Source organism: Macaca nemestrina, chromosome 1, assembly GCF_043159975.1.
Source record: "Macaca nemestrina isolate mMacNem1 chromosome 1, mMacNem.hap1, whole genome shotgun sequence".
Lineage (NCBI taxonomy): Eukaryota > Metazoa > Chordata > Mammalia > Primates > Cercopithecidae > Macaca > Macaca nemestrina.
In genome coordinates, this window is record NC_092125.1 from 140689930 (window position 1) to 140716602 (window position 26673).

At 39.5% G+C, this 26673-nt stretch overlaps 1 protein-coding gene and 1 pseudogene across 9 annotated transcripts in view; one reads left to right on the forward strand and one right to left on the reverse strand.

The window, feature by feature from the left end:
• The window catches only part of LOC105485393 (ecotropic viral integration site 5), a 288203-nt gene that overhangs the window by 147008 nt on the left and 114522 nt on the right, over positions 1-26673 (forward strand). The gene's annotated exons all lie outside the window — the stretch shown is intronic.
• LOC105485392 (ATP synthase F(0) complex subunit C3, mitochondrial pseudogene) lies at positions 14710-15383 on the reverse strand (annotated as a pseudogene).

The window sequence follows — 26673 nt, forward strand, 5'->3', positions numbered from 1 at the left end:
TTGGATGTCTAAATCTCTAGCAAGATTAGGGAGTTTTCCTCAGTTACTTCCTCAGATAGGTTTTCCAAACTTTTTGCCTTTTCTTCTCCCTCAGGAATACCTGTAACTTGTAGGTTTAGACATTTTATATAGCCCCTATACTTCTCAAAGGCTTTGTTCATTTTTGAAAATTATTTTTTCTTTATTTTTGTCTGACTGGACTAATTCAATAGACCTGTCTTTAAGCTCTGAGATTCTTTTTTCTCCTGGGTTTAGTCTGTTAAAGTTTTACCTGCATTTTATAATTTCTTCAATGAATTTTTCTTTTCCAGACTTGATTTTCAGATTTCTTGGTGTTGATTTTCAACTTTCTCTTAGATCTCATCGAACTTCTTGGAAATCAGTATTTTTAATTCTTTATATATGGTATTTCAAAGATTTCATTTTGGTTGTGATCCATTGCTAGAGATTTAATGTGATCTTTTGAGGGCGTCATAACACTGTTTTTATACTTCCAGAATTGTTTGGCTGTTTCCTTCTCGTATGGAGAAACTGCCTTTTTCTTCTTATTTTGAATTTACTTTCATTTGGATAGGAATTTTTTTCCTCTGAAGGATGTAACTGTAATGTATGTTCTGGGTGCTTCCTTGGCAGAAACTCTGTATGAGTTCTTTGAACATAGATAGCCTTTGTGTGGTGGTTTTCTCAAATGCTAGTTGTAGTAGCAGTGTACTGGGTGCGTGAGCAGTATCACAGCTTCCTGCAGGGCTGGGATGGCGGAAGTCTGAAGAATCTTATCTCATTTCCCAGCACTGTGCACTTGTGTCAGCAGGTTTTCTACTGGATTGTACATTTCAACCTTCAGGAAAGGTGGCGGTGGTCGTGGGTAAGAGCCTGCTGCAACAGAAGCAGATGGGCAGGTGCTTGATCTTTGTTTACTGGGGGAAGTTCTCTGTTGCTTCAGGCAATGGGCTGGGCTACGGAATGTACAGTGGCCTGAGCTCTCTGCTCACCCCCTAGCAGGGGACAAGTCAGGGCAGAGATGAAAAGCTAAGCCTTCCCTTGGATTCCCCAATGGCAAGCACAAGCAGCAGCCCTGAGGGGGCGGCAGGGAAGCTCCTGGTAAGTACACTGAGGTCTCTGCAGAGAGGCAGGTAGGTACCCTAGCTCCATAGCCTGGGCAGGCAGGAATGTAATCTCCCTCCCTGTCATGCCCCTGTCCCCATACTCAGAACACTCAAATTGGTCAGACACCACTGTCTTATCTCTAGGCTGCAATGTACCTGAGAGCCTTAAAAGGTGACTGCCCATGGCTTGCTGCCAGAATGTCTTTGTTTTGGAGTCTTCTCCCTCAATTCAGAACACACAGCTTTTTGACTCTTCTTCTCTCCCTTGCAGGAACGCTGCTGCTCTCTATGGAGAGGGGGAGGGGGTCCCACCTTTTGGGCAAGCTTAGATAGGGTGGACTGATTGCCAGTAAGACCACAGTCACCCCTGTCTGCCCCAGAAAGTCTGTCCTCTGATGCACCCATGCCAGTTTCCTGTGGGGTCAGCCATGGCTATGCCTACAGCAGTGGGGGTGGGAAGGAGTCCCCATCTCCATGCCTGGGTCTGAGCACTGAAACCAGGTTGGCCCCCAGGATGAAATCATACTTAAAAAGTTTTGTAGAGCCAAGCACAGTGCCCACATTTTTGCTGGAAACAGCACACTCACTCATAGTCCATAGGTGGTGAGCTCTTGGGCACAGGAAAGTATGTGTTCTAGTTTTCTTTGTCCCAGTGACCGCTCCCTTGGTGTGCAATACTTGTTCTTCTCTTCAGGGCAGCACTTGCCGAGGAACCCTGCAACTCCCTTGGTCCAGCCATCCCTTTGCTGCTGCCACAATTTGAGCAGATGCCAAGGAATGTCTATGGGGTTTTAGTGATGTGGAGACAAAAAGGCTGAGGTTCCCTGGGCAGGACACAGACCCCTGATGGCTGTGCTCCCAGTATAGCACCCTATTGCTGCCTTTCAAGTCTGGGGGCAGAGTGAGCAACCCAGTGCAAGTTGGTAATCTGGTGCAGTGCCCTCAAGAAGTCCCCAGATCACTGCCCACACCAGTGTTTGAGTTTCTGGGGGGTGGAGCTCTCTGACAGTTCAGATACCAGTGGTTTGTCACAGGGGAAAGAGGAGCCCAAACACTCCCACCTACCCTTTTGACTAGATACCAAGTCCCTCGGGGTTCCTAGCAGATCTCTGCCAGCCTCTTGCTTCCGTCCTTTTCTGTGCCCCAGCTGCTTCTCATGAGTTCTCTACTAGCCTCCAGCATTCTCTGCTTGTTAGTCTATTCATGTTTTGGTTATTCACTTGTAACTTTGGTTCTTCTTTCTAAAGAGAACTGGCATTGGACACCTCTAGTCATTCATCTTGAACCCTCTCCCCAAGAATAGTATTTGTGCATACACACCACATTTCCCTTATCCATTTGTCTGTTGATGGATATTTAGGTTGATTCCATATCTTAGCTCTTGTGAGTCGTGTTGCAATAAATGTGGGAGTACAGATAACCCTTTTTTTTTTATTATTTTTATTTTTTTTTATTCTTTTTTTTTTAATTTATTTATTATTATTATACTTTAAGTTGTAGGGTACATGTGCATAACGTGCAGGTTTGTTACATATGTATACTTGTGCCATGTTGGTGTGCTGCACCCATCAACTCGTCATTTACATCAGGTATAACTCCCAATGCAATCCCTCCCCCCTCCCCCCTCCCCATGATAGGCCCCTGTGTGTGATGTTCCCCTTCCTGAGTCCAAGTGATCTCATTGATCAGTTCCCACCTATGAGTGAGAACATGCGGTGTTTGGTTTTCTGTTCTTGTGATAGTTTGCTAAGAATGATGGTTTCCAGCTGCATCCATGTCCCTACAAAGGACACAAACTCATCCTTTTTGATGGCTGCATAGTATTCCATGGTGTATATGTGCCACATTTTCTTAATCCAATCTGTCACTGATGGACATTTGGGTTGATTCCAAGTCTTTGCTATTGTGAATAGTGCCGCAATAAACATACGTGTGCATGTGTCTTTATAGCAGCATAATTTATAATCCTTTGGGTATATACCCAGTAATGGGATGGCTGGGTCATATGGTACATCTAGTTCTAGATCCTTGAGGAATCGCCATACTGTTTTCCATAATGGTTGAACTAGTTTACAATCCCACCAACAGTGTAAAAGTGTTCCTATTTCTCCACATCCTCTCCAGCACCTGTTGTTTCCTGACTTTTGAATGATCGCCATTCTAACTGGTGTGAGATGGTATCTCATTGTGGTTTTGATTTGCATTTCTCTGATGGCCAGTGATGATGAGCATTTTTTCATGTGTCTGTTGGCTGTATGAATGTCTTCTTTTGAGAAATGTCTGTTCATATCCTTTGCCCACTTTTTGATGGGGTTGTTTGTTTTTTTCTTGTAAATTTGTTTGAGTTCTTTGTAGGTTGTGGATATTAGCCCTTTGTCAGAAGAGTAGATTGCAAAAATTTTCTCCCATTCTGTAGGTTGCCTGTTCACTCTGATGGTAGTTTCTTTTGCTGTGCAGAAGCTCTTTAGTTCAATGAGATCCCATTTGTCAATTTTGGCTTTTGCTGCCGTTGCTTTTGGTGTTTTAGACATGAAGTCTCTGCCCATGCCTATGTCCTGAATGGTACTACCTAGGTTTTCCTCTAGGATTTTTATGGTATTAGGTCTAACATTTAAGTCTCTAATCCATCTTGAATTAATTTTCGTATAAGGAGTAAGGAAAGGATCCAGTTTCAGCTTTCTACTTATGGCTAGCCAATTTTCCCAGCACCATTTATTAAATAGGGAATCCTTTCCCCATTTCTTGTTTCTCTCAGGTTTGTCAAAGATCAGATGGCTGTAGATGTGTGGTATTATTTCTGAGGACTCTGTTCTGTTCCATTGGTCTATATCTCTGTTTTGGTACCAGTACCATGCTGTTTTGGTTACTGTAGCCTTGTAGTATAGTTTGAAGTCAGGTAGCGTGATGCCTCCAGCTTTGTTCTTTTGACTTAGGATTGTCTTGGAGATGCGGGCTCTTTTTTGGTTCCATATGAACTTTAAAGCAGTTTTTTCCAATTCTGTGAAGAAACTCATTGGTAGCTTGATGGGGATGGCATTGAATCTATAAATTACCTTGGGCAGTATGGCCATTTTCACGATATTGATTCTTCCTATCCATGAGCATGGTATGTTCTTCCATTTGTTTGTGTCCTCTTTTATTTCACTGAGCAGTGGTTTGTAGTTCTCCTTGAAGAGGTCCTTTACATCCCTTGTAAGTTGGATTCCTAGGTATTTTATTCTCTTTGAAGCAATTGTGAATGGAAGTTCATTCCTGATTTGGCTCTCTGTTTGTCTGTTACTGATGTATAAGAATGCTTGTGATTTTTGCACATTAATTTTGTATCCTGAGACTTTGCTGAAGTTGCTTATCAGCTTGAGGAGATTTTGGGCTGAGACAATGGGGTTTTCTAAATATACAATCATGTCATCTGCAAACAGGGACAATTTGACTTCTTCTTTTCCTAACTGAATACCCTTGATTTCTTTCTCTTGCCTAATTGCCCTAGCCAGAACTTCCAGCACTATGTTGAATAGGAGTGGTGAGAGAGGGCATCCCTGTCTTGTGCCAGTTTTCAAAGGGAATTTTTCCAGTTTTTGCCCATTCAGTATGATATTGGCTGTGGGTTTGTCATAAATAGCTCTTATTATTTTGAGGTATGTTCCATCAATACCGAATTTATTGAGCGTTTTTAGCATGAAGGGCTGTTGAATTTTGTCAAAAGCCTTTTCTGCATCTATTGAGATAATCATGTGGTTCTTGTCTTTGGTTCTGTTTATATGCTGGATTATGTTTATTGATTTGCGAATGTTGAACCAGCCTTGCATCCCAGGGATGAAGCCCACTTGATCATGGTGGATAAGCTTTTTGATGTGTTGCTGAATCCGGTTTGCCAGTAGTTTATTGAGGATTTTTGCATCGATGTTCATCAGGGATATTGGTCTAAAATTCTCTTTTTTTGTTGTGTCTCTGCCAGGCTTTGGTATCAGGATGATGTTGGCCTCATAAAATGAGCTAGGGAGGATTCCCTCTTTTTCTATTGATTGGAATAGTTTCAGAAGGAATGGTACCAACTCCTCCTTGTACCTCTGGTAGAATTCAGCTGTGAATCCATCTGGTCCTGGACTTTTTTTGGTTGGTAGGCTATTAATTATTGCCTCAATTTCAGAGCCTACTATTGGTCTATTCAGGGATTCAACTTCTTCCTGGTTTAGTCTTGGAAGAGTGTAAGTGTCCAGGAATTTATCCATTTCTTCTAGATTTTCCAGTTTATTTGCGTAGAGGTGTTTATAGTATTCTCTGATGGTAGTTTGTATTTCTGTGGGGTCGGTGGTGATATCCCCTTTATCATTTTTAATTGCGTCGATTTGATTCTTCTCTCTTTTCTTCTTTATTAGTCTTGCTAGTGGTCTGTCAATTTTGTTGATCTTTTCAAAAAACCAACTCCTGGATTCATTGATTTTTTGGAGAGTTTTTTGTGTCTCTATCTCCTTCAGTTCTGCTCTGATCTTAGTTATTTCTTGCCTTCTGCTAGCTTTCGAATGTGTTTGCTCTTGCTTCTCTAGTTCTTTTAATTGCGATGTTAGAGTGTCAATTTTAGATCTTTCCTGCTTTCTCTTGTGGGCATTTAGTGCTATAAATTTCCCTCTACACACTGCTTTAAATGTGTCCCAGAGATTCTGGTATGTTGTATCTTTGTTCTCATTGGTTTCAAAGAACATCTTTATTTCAGCCTTCATTTCATTATGTACCCAGTAGTCATTCAGGAGCAGGTTGTTCAGTTTCCATGAAGTTGAGCGGTTTTGATTGAGTTTCTTAGTCCTGAGTTCTAGTTTGATTGCACTGTGGTCTGAGAGACAGTTTGTTATAATTTCTGTTCTTGTACATTTGCTGAGGAGTGCTTTACTTCCAATTACGTGGTCGATTTTGGAGTAAGTACGATGTGGTGCTGAGAAGAATGTATATTCTGTTGATTTGGGGTGGAGAGTTCTATAGATGTCTATTAGGTCTGCTTGCTGCAGAGATGAGTTCAATTCCTGGATATCCTTGTTAACTTTCTGTCTCGTTGATCTGTCTAATGTTGACAGTGGAGTGTTGAAGTCTCCCATTATTATTGTATGGGAGTCTAAGTCTCTTTGTAAGTCTCTAAGGACTTGCTTTATGAATCTGGGTGCTCCTGTATTGGGTGCATATATATTTAGGATAGTTAGCTCTTCCTGTTGAATTGATCCCTTTACCATTATGTAATGGCCTTCTTTGTCTCTTTTGATCTTTGATGGTTTAAAGTCTGTTTTATCAGAGACTAGTATTGCAACCCCCGCTTTTTTTTGTTCTCCATTTGCTTGGTAAATCTTCCTCCATCCCTTTATTTTGAGCCTATGTATGTCTCTGCGTGTGAGATGGGTCTCCTGAATACAGCAGACTGATGGGTCTTGACTCTTTATCCAGTTTGCCAGTCTGTGTCTTTTAATTGGAGCATTTAGTCCATTTACATTTAAGGTTAAGATTGTTATGTGTGAACTTGAGCCTGCCATTATGATATTAACTGGTTATTTTGCTCGTTAGTTGATGCAGTTTCTTCCTAGCCTCGATGGTCTTTACATTTTGGCATGTTTTTGCAATGGCTGGTACCGGTTGTTCCTTTCCATGTTTAGTGTTTCCTTCAGGGTCTCTTGTAAGGCAGGCCTAGTGGTGACAAAATCTCTAAGCATTTGCTTATCTGTAAAGGATTTTATTTCTCCTTCACTTATGAAACTTAGTTTGGCTGGATATGAAATTCTGGGTTTAAAATTCTTTTCTTTAAGAATGTTGAATATTGGCCCCCACTCTCTTCTGGCTTGTAGAGTTTCTGCCGAGAGATCTGCTGTTAGTCTGATGGGCTTCCCTTTGTGGGTAACCCGACCTTTCTCTCTGGCTGCCCTTAAGATTTTTTCCTTCATTTCAACTTTGGTGAATCTGGCAATTATGTGTCTTGGAGTTGCTCTTCTCGAGGAGTATCTTTGTGGCGTTCTCTGTATTTCCTGGATTTGAATTTTGGCCTGCCCTACTAGGTTGGGGAAGTTCTCCTGGATGATATCCTGAAGAGTGTTTTCCAACTTGGTTCCATTTTCCCCCTCACTTTCAGGCACCCCAATCAGACGTAGATTTGGTCTTTTTACATAATCCCATACTTCTTGCAGGTTTTGTTCATTTCTTTTTCTTCTTTTTTCTTTTGGTTTCTCTTCTCGCTTCATTTCATTCATTTGATCTTAATCGCAGATACTCTTTCTTCCAGTTGATTGAGTCGGTTACTGAAGCTTGTGCATTTGTCACATATTTCTCGTGTCATGGTTTTCATCTCTTTCATTTCGTTTATGACCTTCTCTGCATTAATTACTCTAGCCATCAATTCTTCCACTTTTTTTTCAAGATTTTTAGTTTCTTTGCGCTGGGTACGTAATTCCTCCTTTAGCTCTGAGAAATTTGATGGACTGAAGCCTTCTTCTCTCATCTCGTCAAAGTCATTCTCCGTCCAGCTTTGATCCGTTGCTGGCGATGAGCTGCGCTCCTTTGCCGGGGGAGATGCGCTCTTTATTTTTTGAATTTCCAGCTTTTCTGCCCTGCTTTTTCCCCATCTTTGTGGTTTTATCTGCCTCTGCTCTTGATGATGGTGATGTACTGATGGGGTTTTGGTGTAGGTGTCCTTCCTGTTTGATAGTTTTCCTTCTAACAGTCAGGACCCTCAGCTGTAGGTCTGTTGGAGATTGCTTGAGATCCACTCCAGACCCTGTTTGCCTGGGTATCAGCAGCAGAGGCTGCAGAAGATAGAATATTTCTGAACAGCGAGTGTACCTGTCTGATTCTTGCTTTGGAAGCTTCCTCTCTGGGGTGTACTCCACCCTGTGAGGTGTGGGGTGTCAGACTGCCCCTAGTGGGGGATGTCTCCCAGTTAGGCTACTCAGGGGTCAGGGACCCACTTGAGCAGGGAGTCTGTCCCTTCTCAGATCTCAACCTCCGTGTTGGGAGATCCACTGCTCTCTTCAAAGCTGTCAGACAGAGTCCTTTGCGTCTGCAGAGGTTTCGGCTGTGTTTGTTATTGCCCTGTCCCCAGAGGTGGAGTCTACAGAGACAGGCAGGTTTCCTTGAGCTGCTGTGAGCTCCACCCAGTTTGAGCTTCCCAGCAGCTTTGTTTACCTACTTAAGCCTCAGCAATGGCGGGCGCCCCTCACCCAGCCTCGCTGCTGCCTTGCCGGTAGATCACAGACTGCTGTGCTAACAATGAGGGAGGCTCCGTGGGTGTGGGACCCTCCTGGCCAGGTGTGGGATATGATCTCCTGGTGTGCCTGTTTGCTTAAAGCGCAGTATTGGGGTGGGAGTTACCCGATTTTCCAGGTGTTGTGTGTCTCAGTTCCCCTGGCTAGGAAAAGGGATTCCCTTCCCCCTTGCGCTTCCCAGGTGAGGCAATGCCTCGCCCTGCTTCAGCTCTCGCTGGTCAGGCTGCAGCAGCTGACCAGCACCGATCGTCCGGCACTCCCCAGTGAGATGAACCCAGTACCTCAGTTGAAAATGCAGAAATCGGGCCGGGCGCGGTGGCTCAAGCCTGTAATCCTAGCACTTTGGGAGGCCGAGACGGGCGGATCACGAGGTCAGGAGATCGAGACCATCCTGGCGAACACGGTGAAACCCCGTCTCTACTAAAAATACAAAAAATTAGCTGGGCGAGGTGGCGGGCGCCTGTAGTCCCAGCTACACGGGAGGCTGAGGTAGGAGAATGGCGTAAACCCGGGAGGCGGAGCTTGCAGTGAGCTGAGATCCGGCCACTGCACTCCAGCCCGGGTGACAGAGCGAGACTCTGTCTCAACAACAACAACAACAAAAAAAAAAAAAAAAAAAAAAGAAAATGCAGAAATCACCGGTCTTCTGTGTCGCTCGCGCTGGGAGTTGGAGACTGGAGCTGTTCCTATTCGGCCATCTACAGATAACTCTTCAACATACTGATTTTATTTCTTTTAGAGCCAGCAGTGGGATTGCTGTGTCTGATTTTTTTCATTGTGATAAAATATACACAACTTAAAATTTACCATTTAAGTGTACAGTTCAGTGGCATTAAGTACATTTATAATATTGTTCAGCTGTCTCCACTGTTCATTTCTACAACCTTCTCATTGTCTGAAACCGAAGCTCTGTATCTGGTAACAATAATCTTTTCCCATCTTCCCAGCCCCTGGTAACATCTATTCTACTTTCTGTCTCTATGAATTTGCCTATTCTCGGTAGCTCATATAAGTGGAATCACACAATATTTGTCCTTTTGTGTGTGGCTTATTGCACTAAGCATGATGTTTTCAAAGTCCACCATTGTAACATGTATCAGAATCTCATTCATTTTTATGGCTGATAAAATTCCATAGTGTGTATATACTACGTTTGGTTCATCCAATTGTTTGTTGATGGACATTTGGGTTATTTCTGCCTTTTAGCTATTATGGATAATGTTGCTATGAATATTGTCCTATAAGTATCTGTTTAAGTTCCTGCTCTTAATTGTTTTAAGCATATACCTAGAAGTGGAGTTGCTGAATCATATGTAATTTTATGTTTAATTTTTTGAGGTTGCGTCAGACTTTTCTATAGCAACTGTACCACTTTCCATTCCCACAAGCAGCGTACAAGGGTTCCAGTTTCTTAATATCTTTGCCAACTGTTGTTATTTTCTGTTTTTTGTTTGTTTTTAAGTAATAGCTATCCTAGTAGGTGTAGGGTAGTATCTCATTGTGGTTCAAATCTTTAACTTTAAAATTCTTTCAATGCAAAGACTGTATCAAATAGACATTTAAATAGTTATTTTTTGACCCAGATTTTGTTTACAGTTCCTCTCTTTCTCCTCTTCTCCAAATATAAGTAGCGGCCAATTTAGTCATGGGAAAGATAACTTATTTCTTTATTCTGTAATTTATTGTAAATATATCAGGTTCAATTTGTGTAAGCACTTTGTATTTTCCTTAGTCCTGTATGTGGTAATCTTATAATGGAATGAACTTATTCATATATTTATTTGAAAACTAATGTGCAAAGTATTGTCTTAAGTGCAGAGGATACAATAATAGTAAACAAGAAAAATGAAAACTGCTATTACATGAAGTGTTCTAGTTGGGGAGACACATTAAACAAATGCAATTTCAGGTGGTAATAAGGTGATGATAAATAAAAATAAAGCAGAGGAGAGGTGGTTTGTGCAGGTGCTACTGTAGGTAAGCTAGTTTTGGAGAGCTTCCCTGAGGAGCTAACATTTGACCAGAGTCTCAGTGATGTGAAGATGGAAACTATTTGAAGATCTGGGAAGAAACATTCCAGATAGAACATACACCTAGTAGAAAGGCCTTTATCAAGGAATAAGTTTGTGGTTTTCGCAGAACAGTAAAATGTGTATTTATAAACCCTAGGGAAACCACCTAAAATTTAAAAAATATATATATATATAAAATTAGGTAGCAAATAACAGAGATAAAATTGAGTAATTTAAGAAATTATTTGATCAGACAGGAAAAAGAAAAAAGGAACAGCAAGTAAGTGGATCCAATAGAAAACTCGGAAGATTATAGATTTTATTCCAACTATCTCAGTAATTATATTAAATGTAAGTATTTTAAATATACCAATTATAAGATTGGATAAAAAGTCAAAGCATATCTACAAGAAACTTGCTTTAAATACAAAGATCTTGGTAGGTTAAAAGTAGAAGAATGCACTGGTAATGAATAACCAGAGAAGTAAATTAGGAAAAAAAAGTCCATTCACAGTAGCTTCCAAAAGAATAAAATGCACAAGAATAAATTTAACCAAGAAGGTAAAGACTTGTACTCTGAAAACTGAAATAATGTTTACTCATCTGTCAAAATAAAGAAGACATAAATAAATGAAAATATGTATCATATTTGTATATTGGAAGTCTTAAGATGTCACTACTACCCAAAATCACCTACAGATTCAATCCTATCAAACCTATCAAAATTCCCATGGACTTTTGCAGAAATGCAAAAGCTGATCTTAAAATTCACATGAAATTGCAAGTGGCCTTGAATAGCCAAACAATCTTGTAAAAAAAGAACAAAGTTGGAGGACTCATACTTTCTGATTTGAAAATTTAATACAAAGGTAGGGTAGTCAAAGTAGTACTGGCATAAGGATAGACACATGGATTAATGGAATAGACTTGAGAGTCCAGAAATAAACCCATATATCTATGACCAGTTGGTTTTCCACAAGGATGCTAAGAACGTTCAATGAGGAACGAATAGTCTCTTCAACAAATGATGCTGGGAATACTGGATATTCTCCTGCTAAAGAATGAAATTAGACTCCTAAGACATAACTGTATACAAAAATTAACTAAAAATATTCTGTAGATTTTACAGTTTTGTTCTGTTTTAGGCAGGGTCTTTCTCTGTCACCAGGCTGGAGTGTAACGGCACAATCAGCTCACGGCAGCCTTAACCTCCAGGGCTCAAATGATCCTCTCACCTCAGCCTCCCAAGTAGCTGGGACTACAGGCACATGCCACCATGTCCAGCTAATTTTCATATTTTTTAATAGAGATGGGGTTTTTGCCATGTTGCCCAGGCTGGCCTCAAGCTGAACTCAAGTGATCTGCCTGCCTCAGCCTCTCAAAGTGCTGAGATTACAAGCATGAGTCACTGTGCCCAGCCAACTTTATGATTTAAAAATAATATTTTTATGTTTTTAAAGCCATAAAACCCTGAGAAGAATACGTAGAGATAAATCTTTATGACCTTGGATTTGTCAGTGTTTTTAGATATTGGTTCTTAGGCACCAAAGACGTGAGTAACAAAAGAGAAGATAAATTGGACTTCATCTAAATGAAAACTTTTTGTGCATCAAAAGAGATTATTAAGAAAGTGAAAAGGCAGCCTGTAGAATGGTAGGAAATATTTGCAAGTTTTGTAGCTGGTAAGGATCTGCCATCCAAAATATATCATGAACTCTTACAACTCAACAACAAAAAGACAACCCAGTTATAAAATAGGCAAAAGACTTGAGTGGACTTTTCTCCAAAGAAGATATGCAGATGGCCAAAAGACAAATGAAAAGCTGCTGAACATCATTTTTCATGAGGGAAATGCAGAGCAAAACCATGATGAGGTGCCTCTTCACATCCTTTATATTGGATGGCTATAATTTTTTAAAAAACGTGTTGGCAATGAGGTGGAAAAGTTGAAACCCTCATACATTTTTTTCGTAGGAATATAAAATGAAATATAAAGCTGCTGTGGAAAACTGTTTGGCAGTTCCTCAAAAAAGTTAAGCATAGATTCATTTCATAGGTATGTGCCCCAAATAAGAGAATGCTTGTACTCAAACAAGTATGTGTATACATGTTTGTAGCAGCAGCATTCACAGAAAAGTGGACCAACCCAAAAGTCCCTCAATGAGTGAACGGATAAACAAATTGTCGTATACACACAATGGAATATTATTCAGCCATAAAAAGGAATGAAATACTAATATATGGTATAAAGTAGATGAACTTCCAAAACCTTAAGCTAAGTGAAAAAAGCCAGACCCCAAATACCACATATTATATGATTCCATTTATAGGAAATATCTAGAATAGATAAATCTAAAGAGAATAGAACACAGATTAGTGGTTTCCAGAAGGTGGTGGTTGGGGGGAGGGGAAGGATAAGAAACTGCTTAATAGGTAAGGGGTTTTACTTTAGAATGATTGGAACTAGATATGGATGGTCATACAACATTCTTAATGTACCATAAGACACTGAATTGTTCACTTCATTTTAAAAATTATTTTATTTTATTTTTAACAGGTCTTTGCCAAGACCAGTTTTATTTAAAATACACTTGGAATAGATGACTATTAATCTAAGCATTTTCCTATCACTTTTAAAATTTTATACTATGTACTTTGTATTACATAGTACAGTACTTAGTTTCAGGAAAAGACATGTAAAATTTGCCATTTTAACCACCTTAAAGTGTACCATTCAGTGACATTTATTATAGTATATTTACAACGTTGTGCAACCATCACCACTAATTTATCAAAATTAAAAAAAAATTTTCAGCCAGATTTAGCAGTGAGGGGCTATATACCAACTTTAATGACACTAAGGTTAATAAGTTCTGATAACCCACTACCATCGGACCAGCCGTAATTCATCCTATTTTCATCATCCTAAAAGGAATCCCCATGCGTATTAAGCGGTCACTCCCTCTTCACCCATCTCCCTAGTTCCTGATAACTACTAATTGGCTTTGTCACTGTGGATTTGCCTATTTTGGGTATTTCATATAAATGGAATCATGTGGCTGGCTTCTTCCACTTAGCATGTTTTTAGGGTTCACTCACATTTATTCAGTATGTATCAGTGCCTCATTCCTTTTCATGGCTGAATATTCCATTATATGGATGTATTTTACTTACCCATTCATCAGCTGATAGACATTTGGTTGTCTCTACCTTTTGGCTTTTGTAAGTAGTGCTTCTATGAATACTTGTATACAGGTTTTTGTTTGAATACCTATTTCTAGTTCTTTTGGGTGATATAGACTAGATGATGAATCAACTAAAAACGTGGTAGCAGCTCTACCTCTTTAGCTTTTGTGGGCCTCATTTCACTTTACAGAAGGTAACATATGTATAACTTAGTGATTCTCAAACAGTATGCACAAAAATCACCTGGGAAGCCTTTTTAAAGACACAGATTGCTGAGTCTCGTGTCCAAAGAGTCCAATTCAGTAGGTCTGGAACCTAGGGATTTTTATTTTTTAAACGAACACTGATTCTGATGTAGGCGGTCTTCCCACACTTGAGGAACTTTGGTAACTGACTGCTCTTTCTCAATGGAAATCAAAGAGGCAAAGGGCACTAAAAAAAGTAAAATGTCGCTTTCCTAATTATCAACTTTCAAAAAACCCTGAAACTTGGACGATAGATATTATGGTACAATATATTTGCTAGGGGAAAAACTGTCTATAGTAGCACCACCTTCTTCCTTTGAATGGGAAAAGTATGACCAAGAAGCAACATAAAGTATTAGCAGCAAAATACTCTTGAACCAGCTATCATCCCTAAGACTCCCACTATAAACATGTTAGCAACAGTGATAAACGCTGCCTTACAGCAACTTTTGGCTGTAAAAATCTAGTCAATTCAGTCTACTTTTTGATATTTGGTTTTTAATAGTCTTGTTCAAGTAAGAAACTAGCTGCTAGTTGGACTGAACCTGTTCTGAAAAGACATGGAAGATTCATTATAAGCACACAATTGCTTAATGTGAGACTTACTGAAAAATAAAAATCACATTAACGCCCAGCTTAAGGCTTCATTTCCTAAAAAGCTGACGTGATTTATTTTTAGAACCAACCACCTGAAAGGTGATTCTGATTTGAAGTATTCTAACTGATGTTAGACCTTAAAAACACAAGACTGTCTTGAGTATTAACTATCTTTAATTAATTGTATTTTATAGAAGCTCAAAACACCCAAATATTTGTCCTTTATGTGAATAAACAAAAGCCCTGTGAATTACAATATGCAGAACACTATATAAAAGAATTCCCATAAAAATTACATTGGGATATTTTCATCAGTGGAGCAACTGCTGTAGCTTTCTCTGAATTGGACAGCATCTGTCTGAATGCACATTCTTCTTTGTGATAATCCAAACTTAGTGTAAGTACAGATCACAGAAGAAATTAAAGTTTTCATCTTCAGTGAAATGACTTTGGAAATAACGTACATTTCCATGACACCAATACTACAGTTTTCGGAGTCACAGTAAGATACACAGAATTACATCTGTAATTAATAAGAATGCCAACATGTCAAGCAGTAATTTGTTACATGGCAAACACAATCAAGAAAGCAACCATCAAACAAAAGAGACCCATAGCTTCAGACAAGGCAAATCCCAGGATAGCATATGAGAACAGCTGCTGCTTCAGTGAAGGGTTTCTGGCACAACCAATGATGAGGCTGCCAAAGACTGTTCCAATACCAGCACCAGAACCAGCCACTCCTACTGTTGCAGCACCTGCACCAGTAAATTCGGCAGCAGTATCAATGTCTCTGCTGATTACACTGGTCTGAAACTCCCTTTGGATTAGCTGAGACACACCATTCTGGGCCCCATTAAATACCGTAGAGCCCTCTCCAGTCCTAGCCTCTGGTCGAGATAACACTGATGCAGAAATTGGTCTGTATGCAACTCTGGATCCAGCTCAGATCAGAGCGGGAGTGCAGGCGAGCTTGGCGCAGGCGAACATCTTACACTCTTCGGGACCACGCGACTGGAGATATTGGGTGACAGGCGACGTGGGCTCCTTTCCTGCTTCCTCTCTTCCCGTGAGGTGGCGGAGGCACCGGCGGTGGCAGAGGTCGAAGTAATGGGACTCTTATTTTTTTATTTTTATTTATTTTTGAGACAGAGTCTCACTCTGTCACCCAGGATGGAGTGCAGTGGTGCGATCTCTGCTCACTGCAAGCTCCACCTCTTGGGTTCATGCCATTCTCCTGCCTCAGCCTCCCAAGTAGCTGGGACTACAGGCGACCACCACCACACCTGGCTAATTTTTTTTTTTTTGTTTTTGTATTTTTAGTAGAGACGGGGTTTCACCATGTTAGCCAGGATGGTCTAGATCTCCTGACCTCATAATCCGCCCACCTCAGCCTCCCAAAGTGCTGGGATTACAGGCGTGAGCCACCGTGCCCGGCCACTTTAAAATGGTTATTTGAGGCCAGGCATGGTGGCTCATGCCTGTAATTCCAGCACTCTGGAAGGCTGAGATGGGCGGATCACTTGAGGCCAGGAGTTTGAGACCAGCTTGGCCAACATGGTGAAACCCCATCTCTACTAAAAATACAAAACTTAGCTGGGCATGGTGGTGCACACCTGTAATCCCAGCTACTTGGGAGGCTGAGGCATGAGAATCTCTTGAACCTGGGAGGTGAAGTTTGCAGTGAGCTGAGATTGTGCCACTGCACTCCAGCCTGGGCGACAGGGAGAAATTCTATACCCCCTGTCCCCCACAAAAAAGGTTATTTGACCCCCTGCCTCTCCTCTATGCACCCTTCCTGCCCCCTTCAGCTTCCCTCTTGCTAGGTGACCAGGAAGGAAGAAGCAATTTAGTCAGGATGGCTAAAGGTGACCCCAAGAAACCGGAGGAAAAGGTGTCTGTTTATGTCTTCTTTTTGCAGACATGCAGAGAAGAACATAAGAAAAACCCAGAGGTCTCTGTCAGTTTTGCAGAATTTTCCAACAAGTGCTCTGAGAGGTGGAAGATAATGTCTGGCAAAGAGAACCCTACATGTGATGAAATGACAAAGGCAGATAAAGTATGCTATGCTTGGAAGATGAAGGATTGTGAACCAGTTAAGTGAGGCAAGGACCTTCATGTCTCCAAAAGGCCACCGTCTGGATTCTTCCTGTACTGTTCAGAATTTCACCCCAAGATCAAATCCATAAACCCTGGCATCTTTATTAGAGAGATGTAGCAAAAAAACTGGGTGAGATGTGGGATAACTTAAGTGTCAGTGAAAAGCAGCCTTGCATCACTAAGGCAGTGAAGCTGAGGGAGAAATACGAGAAGGGTGTTGCTGACTTTTAAGTCTAACAGCAAGTCTGGTGCAAAGGGTCCTGCTAAAGTTCCCTGTAAGTTCCCTGGAAAAAGGTGGAAGAAGAAGTCAAAGAAGATGTGAAGAAGAAGAGGAGGAGGAGGAAGAGGAAGAAGAAGGTGATGATGAATAAAAAACTGTTTATCTGTCTCCTTGCGAATACCTTAGAAAGTAGGGTAATTGACACATCTGTTGTTTGAGAAATGTCTGTTGCCCTCATTAGGTTTAATTACAGAATTCGATCACAATCATAGTCTCTCAGAGTGCTCTAAAAATTGACAGTGGTTTACCTGAAGTGGTCATATGTGTCTGGAACACTCTGAAATTGTATCAAAGTTGTACATATTTCCAAACATTCCAAAAATGAAAAGATAATCTTGTATTTTCCTCACTCTATGCACTTTGCCGTTGGTGTGACAAAGCATTTAAAGATATTTCTGGCATTTTAAAAAACATTTGTAAGGTGGTATTAACTATATGGTTATTGGCTAGAAATCCTGTTATCAACTGTACATATATATAGTTTATGAAAAGAACGAAACAACCAAGACAAACTCTTGGTGCTTGTTTCTTGGCACTGAGCCTGTGGGGGACAACGCCTTTTGGAGGGGTCGTAGTGCACTGTGAGGCTAGTCCTGTTTCCCCTGCAATGTTCATCCATTTAGCTTCAGCTTGTCTTGTTTCTACATACGGTAATGTAACACTCTGCTACCATTCTTAGCTGTGGACAAAGAGGGGTCAGCTGGCCTGAGAAGTGTTTGGATTTTTTTAGTTAAGTGCATTGTCTAAACTTTCTGAACAAACTGTAGAACGATTGTCAGCAAACTAAAGAGCCAGTGCATCAATGAAAGTTCAAGAAAGAACCTCTGTACTTAAATGTGATTTTCAGTGTTCTGGGTTTTTTTTGTATGTTTAGAATGTTGAAATGTTTTTGAAGTGAAATAGTATTAAAATGATTTTAGAATTTTGCTTCAATAAATTGTTTTTAAAAAGACTAAATAAATGATAATGTAAAGCTCAAAGAAACATAACACATTTGAGTGATTGCGGTAGAAGATGAGTTTATGGGGGAACATGTAAAGTCTCAGTGCTAGAACCCATTGGTGAGGGTCAGGGTAGAACCAGCAACAAGTGATCTGCTTTGCAGGAGGAGCCTGGGAGGATTAGGAGATTCACTCAGGGCTGGGGTTGGGCAAGTCTTGATCAGAGTTGTGGTTGCCTTGAGACTTATAAAGGAGAATGCAATGTGAAGTGAAGCAGAGCAGGTTGGGTGGCAGCAAGAGAAGTGAGTTGCAACAGATTATCAGATCAATGGCCTATAGCCCAAAGGCAAGGGGATTAAGACGTAAGAGACATTAATTTGGAATATCAGTGTTTACTGATATTCCAGTAATGGGAGAACAGCTTGGACAAGGATGAATATGGGGGCTATTACCCACAGCTAAGATTTGATATGATTTGGGGATGTGATGTTTGGATAGGATAGCTCAATTTAATGTGTCAGAGTAGAGCAGACATAAGGTCTTCATGTCCCTCTACTTAGAAATAAGGTTGGTCGCAAAATATCAGTGAATCTGAGCCTGTAGGTAGGGGCGAAGGAGTCTCAGTTACAAAAATTAGAAATTACAGAGGCCAAAGTAGGTTGCTGTGTAGCTATTGGAAACATGTAGAGCTTGATAGCTAATGATAGTGACTTTCCCCCACAGTCAGTTTCTAGGAGTGAAAGATCAAGATGGTCTGCCTGTAATTATTGGACATAATATTTTAATTACAACTGGAAAAAAATTAAAAGGATGAAAAAGATAAAATATGGAAATCTAAGCAAAAGAAAGCCTGGAGTGTCTGCATGAAGATCATAGACAAGGTAGACTTCAGAACAAGGAATAGCACCAAGAGTAAAGAGGACTATCTATAATGATAGTTCACCAAGAAGACATTACAATCTTAAATAAGATTGTTATGGAGTGTGTTTAGGAGTGTGTGTCACCTAAGGTGTGTATGCTAGCAGGAACATTAACCTGAACTGATAGAACTGAAAGGTAGAGTGAACAAGTTCAAATCTTTGACGTCCCTGTCTCAGTAATTGATGAAGCAAGTAGGTAGCAGAAGACCTGAACAGTACTGTCATCCAGCCTGCCCTGATAGGTATTTATGGAACACTCTACCTCATAACAGCAGAAGACATATTCTTTTCAAGCATACATGGAAGATTTATGAAGATAGAACATATTCTGGGCCTTAAAAGAAACTTTATCAAATTTGAAATAATAGAAATCATACAAAGGATCTTCTCTGACTCTAATAGCATTCAACTAGGAATTAATAATAGGTATCTGGAAAATCCCCTAATATTTGGAAATTAAACAATACGTTTTTACCCATGGGTCAAAGAGGAAGTCTAAAAGGAAATTAGAACATACTTTAATTAAGTAAAAATGAAGACACAATATCTAAAAATTTGTGGGACCCATCTAATGCAGTGCTTAGTGGAAAATGTATTAAGTGCTTATAATATTAAGTGGAAAATGTATTAAGTGCTTATTAGGCAAGTCAGTAAGTCTCAAACCAATAATCTAAGCTTCCGCCTTAAGAAACTAGACATATAAAGCAGATTCAAGCTAACCAAGCAGAATGGACAAATAATAAAAAGAGCAGAAATCAGTTAAATTGAAAACAAAAGTAGGAAAATTTGTGAAACCAAAAGCTGGTTTCTTGAAATGATCAGTAAAGTTGACAAATCTCTGTCCAGACTGATGAAAGAAACAACCAATGTCAGGAATGACATTAACTTTTTACAGGTGTGGCCTAGTTGTCTTATTTCATATTCTAGATTTGTCTAATTCCTTCCTCATGGTGTCATTGTATTTCTTATAAACTACACTCAGACGTTTAGATTACAGATGATGTTGTAAACTTCTTTTTGCTTTAAATCAGGAAGGCACATGATATAAATTGTGCCCACTATTAGTGATGCTGAGTTTGGTTTCCGTGCTAGGTTTGGTTATCTCAAGACTCTTTCCCTCGTAAAAGCTATGATTTCATGTTTGCCACTATTAAGTGATATGTTTGAAATATTTTTTACTAGGTAACTATCTTGTTCTCCATCCACCTTTTACCGAATGCTTTTACCCTCCATGGATGATCCTTATGGAATCAGTTATTACATTAGGTTTCCAAAATGGTGATTTTCATATTCTCTCATTTTTCTACATTTATTAGCTATAAACAAGAACCTTTCTCTTTTTTTGCTTTTAATATCTCTGTCTCCCTCTGACTCACTATAAACTCTTTTATGTTACTCCAGATTTATTGACTTTTGTTCAATATTTCATATAATTCTTAATAGTTTCAATGCTATTGGTACAGTGATATGCTGTATAGTTATCTTACGATAGTATATTAAACTTCGGAGCAGCAGTTTTTAAAAGGTAAAGTTTATTTTTAACTAATTTTGAGTATTGGCTTTGTTTAACAAGTGTTTCTGCAGTTCCAGTTATAGAATGATTGTCTTTAGTAGGTCACTGCTTCCATTTTACGCTGGCACTTGATAGTTGGAACCTACTATTGTTAGTTTTCAAAAATCATTGAAGGCCAGGCACAGTGACTCATGCCTGTAACCATAGCACTTTGGGAGACAAGACAGGAGGATTGCTTGAGACCAGAAGTTCAAGACTAGTGACATAGCAGGATCCTGTCTCTACAAGAAATAAAAAAAATTAGCCAAGCATGGTGGGACATGCCTATAAGTCCTAGCTACTGGGGAAGCTGAAGTGGGAGGCTCGCTTGAGTGATCATTGATGTGCCACTGCACTCCAGATTGGGTGACAGAGCAAGACCCTATCTCTTAAAAAAAAAAAAAATTGAGTTAATTTATTATTGAATTTGTATTTAGTGCACTAAATAAATTAAGTAAATAAGTTAAGCATAAGATCAAACTGAGCATATAGATTAAACTGTCTAAGTATTTTACATGCTCCAATGAGTTTTTGCAAGAAGCCCCTAGACATAGAAATCCTCTAGTGATATTTCATACAGTTGCACATCTGACTCTTCCTAATGTGGGGTGTAACAAATGTGTTTATGTTGGACAACTTTTCCTGATTAGACCAACTGTCTGAGTCTAGCTTAATCCCTTTAAAAGCTTTGTGACTCACCTATGACTGCCTGTCATTCAGGTATTTTTATTATGCAGTTTTATCCAGCTGTTCTTGGTCTTACCATTCAGGTATTTTTATTTTGCTGTTTAGTTCAGCATAAATAAGGAGGAATTTGAGTTAAAAGCTGCTGAATGCTGAAATGACTGCCGTTTGAAGTTATTGGGACCTTCATACTAAGAAGTACTTAGTGGAAGACTAGACAGGATTTCTTCTCATCTTCCCTCCCTTTTCTGTAATTCTAGAGAGAACATCAAAGAATTATGTAGGCTTTTTAAGAACCAAAGATTTGATATGAGGAATATAAACTCATCTTACCTGGATTAAACACATGAGTAAATGTTAATAAAATAAAAACTACCTGTTTATCAGTGAAGTTGTGAATTCTTCTATATAATGTATTTTAGAAAATGTTTGTTCAGCAGCATTTAGGAATTACCCACACCTGGTATACCTGGTGGGTTTGTTTTTCTTTTTTTTTCTTTTTAAAAAATTTATTGATTTTTTAATTATACTTTAAGTTCTAGGGTACATGTGTACAACGTGCAAGTTTGTTACGTATGTATTCATGTGCCATGTTAGTGTGCTGCACCCATTAGCTCATCATTTACATTAGGCATTTCTCCTAATGCCATCCCTCCCCCGTCCCCCTACCCCATGACAGGCCCCAGTGTGTGATGTTCCCCTTCCTGTGTCCAAGTGTTCTCATTGTTCAATTCCCACCTATGAGCGAGAACATGCAGTGTTTGGTTTTCTGTTCTTGCGATAGTTTGCTGAGAATGATGGTTTCCAGCTGCATCCATGTCCCTACAAAGGACATGAACTCATCCCTTTTTATGGCTGCATAGTATTCCATGGTATATATGTGCCACATTTTCTTAATCCAGTCTATCACTGATGGACATTTGGGTTGGTTCCAAGTCTTTGCTATTGTGAATAGTGCTGCAGTAAACATAAATGTGCATGTGTCTTTATAGCAGCATGATTTATAATCCTTTGGGTATATACCCAGTAATGGGATTGCTGGGTCAAATGGTATTTCTAGTTCTAGATCCTTGAGGAATCGCCACACTGTCTTCCACAATGGTTGAACTAGTTTACAGTCCCACCAACAGTGTAAAAGCGTTCCTATTTCTCTACATCCTCTCCAGCAGCTGTTGTTTCCTGACTTTTTAATGATCACCATTCTAACTGGTGTGAGATGCTATCTCATTGCAGTTTTGATTTCCATTTCTCTGATGGCGAGTGATGATGAGCATTTTTTCATGTGTCTGTTGGCTGCATAAATGTCTTCTTTTGGGAAGTGTCTGTTCATATCCTTTGCCCACTTTTTTTTTTTTTTTTTTTTTGAGACAGAGTCTTGCTCTGTCACCCAGGCTGGAGTGCAGTGGCTGGATCTCAGCTCATTGCAAGCTCTGCCTCCCGGGTTCACGCCATTCTCCTGCCTCAGCCTCCCGAGTAGCTGGGACTACAGGCGCCTGCCACCTCGCCAGGCTAGTTTTTTTGTATTTTTTAGTAGAGACGGGGTTTCACCGTGTTCGCCAGGATGGTCTCGATCTCCTGACCTCGTTATCCGCCCGTCTCGGCCTCCCAAAGCGCTGAGATTACAGGCTGGAGCCACCGCACCCGGCCATTTGCCCACTTTTTGATGGGGTTGTTTTTTTCTTGTAAATTTATTTGAGTTCTTCGTAGGTTCTGGATGTTAGCCCTTTGTCAGATGAGTAGATTGCAAAAATTTTCTCCCATTCTGTAGGTTGCCTGTTCACTCTGATGGTAGTTTCTTTTGCTGTGCAGAAGCTCTTTAATTTAATTAGATCCCATTTGTCAATTTTGGCTTTTGTTGCCATTGCTGTTTGTGTTTTAGACATGAAGTTCTTGCCCATGCCTATGTCCTGAATGGTATTGCCTAGGTTTTCTTCTAGAATTTTTATGGTTTTAGGTCTAACATTTAAGTCTCTAATCCATCTTGAATTAATCTTCATATAAGATGTAAGGAAGGGATCCAGTTTCAGCTTTCTACATATGGCTAGCCAGTTTTCCCAGGGAATCCTTTCCCCATTTCTTGTTTCTCTCAGATTTGTCAAAGATCAGATGGTTATAGATGTATGGTTTTATTTCTGAAGGCCCTGTTCTGTTCCATTGGTCTATATCTCTGTTTTGGTACCAATACCATGCTGTTTTGGTTACTGTAGCCTTGTAGTATAGTTTGAAGTCAGGTAGTGTGATGCCTCCAGCTTTGTTCTTTTTGCTTAGAATTGTCTTGGCAATGCAGGCTCTTTTTTGGTTCCATATGAACTTTAAAGTAGTTTTTACCAATTCTGTGAAGAAAGTCATTGGTAGTTTAATGAGGATGGCATCGAATCTATAAATTAACTTGGGCAGTATGGCCATTTTTATGATGTTGATTCTTCCTATCCATGAGCATGGAATGTTCTTCCATTTGTTTGTGTCCTCTTTTATTTCATTGAGCAGTGGTTTGTGGTTCTCCTTGAAGAGGTCCTTCACATCCTTTGTAGGTTGGATTCCTAGGTATTTTATTCTTTTTGAAGCAATTGTGAATGGGAATTCACTCATGATTTGGCTCTCTGTTTGTCTGTTATTGGTGTATAAGAATGCTTGTGATTTTTGTACATTGATATCCTGAGACTTTGCTGAAGTTATCAACTTAAGGAGATTTTGGGCTGAGACGATGGGGTTTTCTAAATATACAATCATGTCATCTGCAAACAGGGACAATTTGACTTCCTCTTTTCCTGATTGGATACCCTTTATTTCTTTCTCCTGCCTGATTGCCCTGGCCAGAACTTCCAACACTATGTTGAATAGGAGTAATGAGAGAGGGCATCCCTGTCTTGTACCAGTTTTCAAAGGGAATGCGTCCAGTTTTTGCCCATTCTGTATGATATTGTCTGTGGGTTTGTCATAAATAGTTCTTATTATTTTGAGATACGTTCCATCAATACCGAATTTGAAGGGCTGTTGAATTTTGTCAAAGGCCTTTTCTGCATCTATTGAGATAATCGTGGTTTTTTCCATTGGTTCTGTTTATGTGATGGATTATGTTTATTGATTTGCATATGTTGGACCAGCCTTGCATCCCAGGGGTGAAGCCCATTTGATCATGGTGGATAAACTTTTTGATATGCTGCTGGATTCGGTTTGCCAGTATTTTATTGAGGATTTTTGCATCGATGTTCATCAGGGATATTGGTCTAAAATTCTCTTTTTTTGTTGTATCTCTGCCAGGCTTTGGTATCAGGATGATGTTGCCCTCATAAAATGAGTTTGGGAGGATTCCCTCTTTTTCTGTTGATTGGAATAGTTTCAGAAGAAATGGTACCAGCTCCTCCTTGTACCTCTGGTAGAATTCAGCTGTGAATCTATCTGGTCCTGGACTTTTTGTGGTTGGTAGGCTATTAATTATTGCCTCAATTTCAGAGCCTGTTATTTGCCTATTCAGGGATTCAACTACTTCCTGGTTTAGTCTTGGGAGAGTGTATGTGTCCAGGAATTTATCCATTTCTTCTAGATTTTCTAGTTTATTTGCATGGAGGTGTTTATAGTATTCTCTATAAACGTAGTTGATAGAGAATGGTAGTTTGTATTTCTGTGGGGTCGGTGGTGATATTCCCTTTATCATTTTTTATTGCATCTGTTTGATTCTTCTCTCTTTTCTCCTTTATTAGTCTTGCTAATTGTCTACCAATTTTGTTGATCTTTTCCAAAAACCAGCTCCTGGATTCATTGATTTTTTTGAAGGGTTTTTTGTGTCTTCTTCAGTTCTGCTCTGATCTTAGTTATTTCCTGCCTTCTGCTAGCTTTTGAATGTGTTTGCTCTTGCTTCTCTAGTTCTTTTAATTGTGATGTTAGGGTGTTGATTTTAGATCTTTCCTGGTTTCTCTTGTGGGGCATTTAGTGCTATAAATTTGCATCTACACACTGCTTTAAATGTGTCCCAGAAAACTTTAAGCCAACAAAGATCAAAAGAGACAAAGAATACCATTACATAATGGTAAAGGGATCAATTCAATAAGAAGAGCTAACTATCCTAAATATATATGTACCCAATACAGGAGCACCCAGATTCATAAAGCAAGTCCGGAGAGACCTACAAAGAGACTTAGACTCCCACACAATAATAATGGGAGACTTTAACACCCCACTGTCAACAGTAGACAGATTAACGAGACAGAAAGTTAACAAGGATATCCAGGAATTGAACTCAGCTCTGCACCAAGTGGACCTAATAGACATCTACAGAACTCTCCACCCAAAATCAACAGAATATACATTCTTCTCAGCACCACATCACACTTATTCCAAAATTGACCACATAGTTGGAAGTAAAGCACTCCTCAGAAAATGTAAAAGAACAGAAATTATAACAAACTGTCTCTCAGACCACAGTGCAGTCAAACTAGAACTCAGGATTAAGAAACTTACTCAAAACCGCTCAACTACATGGAAACTGAACAACCTGCTCCTGAATGACTACTGGGTACATAACGAAAGGAAGGCTGAAATAAAGATGTTCTTTGAAACCAATGAGAACAAAGATACAATGTACAAGAATGTCTGGGTTTGTTTTTCTTTAGGAAAATGGAAGTTAGTTGTTATAGGTCTCTCTAAAAATCCAAGATAGATAGATGACTTTACACATGTAATTTGGTAAATTCTTCAACTTTTGGTCACTATATCTATAAATGTGGACAGAGATTTTTTTCCAGAACTAATTTTGACCTCAGTCTAAATATAAAATGTTTTATATTAGTATGTGATTGTATTTTCCTTTTAGATAATAAATGAGGGGTTACTTTAGTGGAAATTGTTTTCTTAACATTTTCTTACATCATTAACAACAACAACAAAAAACTTACATTTACACCAATAACCAGGGGTAAATGTCTTTTTAAAGGATGTATGTAATTTCTGGATGTTGAGCACAAATCATATAAAAATTATGTATTTTTCAAAAAAAAATTTTTTTTTAAATGGAGTCTCACTCTGTTGCCCAGGCTGGAGTGCAGTGGCGCAATCTCAGCTCACTGCAACTTCCACGTTTTGGGTTCAAGCAAATCTCCGCGAACCTTCACCTTTTGGGTTCAGATGAATCTCAGCCTCCTGAGTAGCTGGGACTACACGCATGGGCCACCACGCCCGGCTAATTTTTGTATTTTTAGTAGAGACGGGGTTTCACCGTGTTAGCCAGGATGGCCTTGATCTCCTGACCTCATGATCCACCCGCCTCAGCCTCCTAAAGTGCTGGGATTACAGGTGTGAGCCACCGTGCCTGGCCTATTTTTCAACAATTTTAGTGTAGCAGATATTTAAATAGTGCAACCATACTGCTTTGGTTTTTTAAAATCCTGTTTATAGCATGTGGTAGGGAGGATTACAAACATCTTTTTGGGATCATATGCTGAGGGAAAGGAAGATGTAACTTTTTATTTTTTTCTGCTGTGATTTTGTGATGTAGAAACCTATTCCAGAATACTTGCCTTGCATAACTTTTTTTCGGATGCTTTTGGATATGGTGGTCCAAATGTGCCATCTTCCCACATTATTACAAATTTTGTTTTTGGAGCAAATTGAAACATTGTATCATTATTTTGTTTTGGGAAAATGGTTCAAGATTGCTAGGTAGGCATTTCAATTAAAAATAGATTAACCATCAGTTTTATAGATTTTTTTTTTTTTTTTTTTTTTTTTGCAGCATTCAACTTCCACTTCCCATGTTTAATGTAAATTATATAATACAGGGATTTTGTTGTTAAACCAAGGGTTAACTGATTCATTCAGCAGA